The sequence below is a fragment of the Nelumbo nucifera genome, chromosome 7, assembly GCF_055504915.1.
Source record: "Nelumbo nucifera cultivar China Antique chromosome 7, China Antique-T2T, whole genome shotgun sequence".
Lineage (NCBI taxonomy): Eukaryota > Viridiplantae > Streptophyta > Magnoliopsida > Proteales > Nelumbonaceae > Nelumbo > Nelumbo nucifera.
Window position 1 is genome coordinate 43,108,403 of NC_142655.1, and position 6,000 is coordinate 43,114,402.

Consider the following 6,000-nt stretch of genomic DNA (forward strand, 5'->3'; position numbering starts at 1 on the left):
CGAGCTCTCCTTAGTAGGTCACCTTAAGTCCCTACAGCTCGACCGACTCCTAGGACATGTCATTGTAATCCTAGGGGGTCAGCTAGTTCAGCCTCGCTGAGGTAGAGGTTGGCCTAGGTATGATGCTCCGAGCTAATTTTACCGAGCTAGCTTGCTGACTGGGCGTCAAGGTGTAATTTGGATGCCATGTGTCTCCAGAGGTAGGTCTCTAGGTCTCTAGCAAGTCTTTGGAGGTAGGTCTTTAGGTCTCCATCACGTCTCTAGAGGTAGGTCTTCATGTCTTCATCATTTTGGCTAATGCCGGTCATCGCCTACGTGGTGTCGGGTGTCTTCCAGCTGTTTTTGAGATGCCACATGTCATGATGTCAGTGGAGGGCCAAATCTGCCATCATTAGAATGGATCCCTGATATCCATAGAGAACGGATCGAAGATGTTGCTTCATCGGCCAACAAAGATGCTTGGGATTATCGACATCTTTACTTCTGGGTTTCTGTTGAAAATGGAGAAAATAATCACAGTCCCAAAGAGATCGAAATGCTTGCTAGCCGGTAACTATGAGTGGAAGCCTTGAACTTGAAGAGAGCTGGAAATTTTCACATGTAGAGGTGGTGGGATTCATTCGGTGTTTATGGAGAAGAAGAGGAAGAGTGTCATAATTTTGAGAAATTTCTGTATGTCTCCATATTTTCATATTAGGAACACTAGGAACATTCTTGCTCCTCACTAATCACGATCACGAACACTCGAAAGAAGCCGAGAAAAAATATGGGGCCCACCAATGCCCAAAGTTATGCCTTTCAGTGATATAGCTGGAATATTTTACATGGATTTGAAATTTTGGCCCATTTATAATCTCGCGTCTTCAATGGTCTACGCCTTTTCCGGAACAGATTTACCATTTGCCAAACGGGAAAAGCCCGAAATTCAGGCTTCCGGGCTTCTAAACATGTCAAAACCCGTGCGAAAAGACTTGTCAAATTTCTCGGACGTTAATACTAGCATAAGGTTACGGAACCAGTCAACGTAGTTTAGGCCCTTAAGCTTATCATCATCCAACAACTTGGCAAATTGTCCGTTTGCCATTTCAGATAAAAGTTAAGGCAGATTATTAGTCCACAACCTGATTTGATTCATGTTATCTACATAGAAATGGATTTTAATCTATGTTCCATTTCCATTTTGTTCATCTCTGTGATTTCCCTCCCATCTCAGAGATGGAGACTGCGGTTATGTCTCTAGAAATGTGGTAAACCACATACAGTGCGTGGAGCCAACTGTTTCAGCTGCATAACCTCACCACCTTCTGTGAAGAGTCATATCCACTCATCTTATGAGCTTTCCCTTTGGCCTCTGTCAGACAAGGTTCATTGCCATTTTAGGTTAAACCTTTCTATCCAGTAAGTGCTTACCCATCATATTCGTGAATGCCGAGGTACCATGAAAGAGTCTTCCATTTTAGGATAGGCCCCTTCCACATCGGTCTATGACGCCCCTATCATCTTATGAAACAATCCAACAGACCCAACAATAAATGGATAGCCCAATTTTATGGTGCATCTCCTCATTACTGAAGGACCCATCTTCATGCTAATGATGGAAGGCCTTTAGAGAGTTCATCATATGAATCTCCCTATCACATGCACTTATATTTTGTTGGAGGGAACGAATAATTACGCCCTAGTTCTTATTTAGGTCAAACCAAAGTGGCTCCCACTGACTTTCTTAATTTGTATATAGATTTATCACTAGCACTTCAATTTTCCTAGGTAGTTTTTGTTATCCTTATGTGTTTTGATGATAACAAACTCATTGAGATTACTAGTGATTGTGTTAAGTGTGCAATTGTATCTGATGAGCTAAAAATGATTAACAGGTGATAAAAGAAGCAAACACATGGATGAAGTGTTGGGAAACTGTCAATCATGATGAATCTCTTCAAAAGAAGATATTGGCTACCGTGTGTTGAAAGAAGAGAAGAATTCATGTCCGAAAGGTCTATGTTGTGATATCATATTATGTTTAGGACTCGATCATAGTTTCAAGGAGACGTCTAGGCAAGAAAGTGCCCTTGGAGGCTCGCCTCACCTAATTGTCAAGCAGTTTTGTACATTTTGTTATAAAGTACTTTTATATTCTTTTTATTATTTTCTTATTTGTTATGGTTTAATGAACATACATATTGCTAAATTCTGTATTGAACCAATTAGGAAGAACTTAAAGTTTTGTCTAATCTACACATTTTCTTCTTCCACATCATCATCATCATCTTCTTTTTCTTCCACCTTTTCTTATAGTAGAAACATGGATTCAATCACTATATTTTTTGAATTTTCTTTTTTGTCTTCTTTTTTTCTCATGAATATGTGATTTTCCATACTTTAACATGATGTTTATACTTTTCTTGTGAAAATTATGGATAATTATTAAGGAAACATAGTTATGAAACCTAGGGAACTACCCTAGGAGATAAGTTTTTTACTTGAAAAAATCCATTGTAGGTGACGCCTAGGCGACTAGGTGACAAGGTGCCCCTTATCACCTAGCCTCACCTTGGTGCCTTAAAAACTATGGACTTGACGTAAATCACAAAATTGAGATGCACACCATAAGATCAAACATGACCAAGCTTAGTTAACTTAAACATTAGAAACCAATGGTTAGATTAGGTCTGTTTCTTAGGTGCTTCTGTACTTAAAAAATTATTTAATCTCACTTTTGAAGCCTACGGTAACAAAATTTGAACTGAATTATGCAAGGTTCTAAGGTTATGGATAATAAGTAGTTGACTACTCGTATTCATGAGTTGACTATCTTTAAGACTTTAACAGTTGAGGTTTTTATCTATGTAAACATTGTTCATGAGTCGACTAATTGTATTCATGTGTGACTATCTTTAATAACCGAGGCATGTATTATGTTATCATAGAGCATTACTGTGAACAAGAGCCTTTGAGAAGAAAGAGTTCTCTAGCTAAATTTGTTAGAATTGAGAAAAATTGAGTAACCACCTTGGCTTAATGATTTAAAGCCCTATATGTGATAAAATGAATGAAAATATATTGAAAAATGGTTTGGGCATGTGGAGAGAAGACCATTTTGAATAGTAGTAAAAGGTGATCTGTTACACCTTAGAGGGGCTTGAAGTAATAGGGACAGACCAAAAGGGACATGGGTTGAAGTAGTCAGGTAATGGATGCACAATAGGTTTATCATGATATAGTACTAAATAGAAAAGAATAACAAAATGGAATTCATGTGGCTGACCTAGGACAAGGTTATAGATGATATGATGGTGATGATGAGAAGGGTTAAAAAAGCAAATATACTTTAAGGGTTAGAGTGGAAAGGAAAAGAAAGTAATTAATAAGTTATAAGTAGGTGTGGCAATTGAGTAAATTGGTTGCTAGTTGAGGAATGAAATATGAAAATGGAATAAATTAATAAAATATAAAAAATACAATATAGTTACAAATTGAAAATACAAAATTACATTGTTAAAAAATTAAAAATATATATCAAATAAATTAAATAAAATGAAAAAAATTACAATAATTTGAAAAAAATAAAAAATTCTATACAAGTATTCAACTTCATGAATCATGAATCATGACTTTCATCATCTACTTCAGGTGAAATATCCGATATAGTATCATGCCCTCCTTTGTTTTGTAATATATCTTCTACATCTAGCCAATCCTTGAAGCATATGCACATCTCTATGCTTTCATCGTTCATGCAGCTTCTCTTGTCATCTAGCACCTTGGTACATGTACTAAAACAAGATTTCGATGGAACTGAAGACAGCGAAGGGGTTAGTAGATCACGTGCCATGGCGGCGAGAACTAGATAATATTTTGAATGTTCATTCCACTAGGCTAAAATATCAAAATTATTTGATCCTTTACCTAAATTATAAAAATTTTCTTGTAAATAAAAATTAAGTTCAGTAAATGAACTTGTTGTAGAAGTAGCAAATTTCTACCTTCTACTTATTAAATAAAAAAGTTTTTCTCTTCTACCATTGGGCTCATGGTCCGAAGTACAAGATGTTGTACAAGTTGTAGGAATTTCCTACAACTTCAGATTCATATAAACTGTACATTTCAAATAACAAATTATTAATTTCTTCTTTTTTATTTCCTATATCAATATTCATATTTTCACAATATAATTCAAGTAAAATATCTAAACCATCTTCCTAATCCTAGGGTCTAATATTTTTTAAATTTATTTTCCATTATTTCAACAATACATTGAAATTGTGGATTATTTCTATATTTTGTAAAACAATCACTAATTGCTATTAATTGATAAGGTAAATTACAACTAGTTGGATAATAAATTCCTGATAATTCATTCATTGCACCATAAAAATGTTTTAAAAAATCTCTTATACAAACTACTATTTCCTAGTCTTCCTCAAATATCATATAATTAGGCATTTTTGAATTATAAAAATCAGTAAGAATTTGTTTATGAGATATACGACTTTCTAACATAGCATAGGTAGAATTCCACCTATGTTTTACATCTAACATAAAATCTTTATATTTTAAACCATAATTTTGACATAAATTTTTAAATTCTTATTTTCTTACCCGTGAACTTTTAATATATATAGTACAATTTCTAATTTTAGAAATATGAGTAGAAATAATACTCAAGGCATCTTGAATACATAAATTTAAGATGTGACATGCACATCTAACATGAAATAATTTACCATTTAAGCATGGTCTTAATTGAGATTTTAAAATATTTATTGCAAAATCATTATTGCTGGCATTATCAAAACTAATAGAAAATAATTTATTTTTTATTCGATAAGAATGCATAGTATTTAAAATACTTGCAGCAATAGCTAGGCCAGTATGTGGTCATTCAAGCCTAGTAAAACTTAAAATTCTTTTATTCAAAAGCCAATTTTCATCAATGAAATGTCCGATAACACAAATGTAACTTATATTAAATTTGAATGTCCTAACATCCGAAGTAATTGCAACTTTAGAATTAAGATTTGATAACAAAGAAATTAAATTTTGTTTATATGAATAAAAAATTCTTAAAGCATCTGACCTAATAGTATTCCTAGGAACTTTTTTATATTGTGGGTTTACAGAATTACGCAACCATTTTTCAAGCTTTGGATCTTCAGCTAATATAAATGGTTGTTCTGCATGTAGAATATACTTAGCTAATTCTTGTCTCATTTTTTCTTGTGAATATTTAAAAGTACCAAAACTACTTCCCCTCCCAATTTGTGTTTGAGTTGTTTCTCTCCCTTTATCTTCTTCCTTCTCATGTGTGAGCAGATGTCTGCTCAAATGACCTGTACCACCCTTGCTACAATAATTAAAGTCCTTCCTACATTTTTGGCAAACTTCCCTTTCCCTTTCCCCTCAATATCCTCTACTTTGAAAATTTTCCAAACTGGGCTACTCAACTTAGAGGCCTTCCTTTTCCCCTAGTATCAATACCGGGGGTGAAAGTTCCACTTTCATCCATATCAATCACATCAGTGCTAACACTATCATGATGCGATTGAATATCATTAATGGTGAACATGTTGGGGAATCGATTTCCGGAAGAGCCAGCCATTTTTTTTAATTCTAAAAAGATAAAATTTAATCTAATTCGGCTTACTTGGATTACTGATTCAAAATCCCAACATGATTTCAATAGTTGAAGCCTTTCAACGTCCAAGCCTCCCAAATTGAGATACTTTGAGCTGGTTTAGCAAGCCTTCTTCTTGTTGAAAGTTGAAACTTCAATAAAATTGAGACTTGAGAATTAGAGAATGCAGAATCAAACAATCAGCAAATCAGAATTACTCAAATTGCAAAGAACTGAGAATGTATGAGTATGAGAGAGAGAGAAAAGAGATTAAGAGAATTGTTGAATTGGTGTGGTGAGGTTGGTGGAGGATAAGGCTACTTATAGGAATTATAATTCAATTACCCAAAATACCAAAAAAACTAATTGTTATTTAGTTGTTGGGA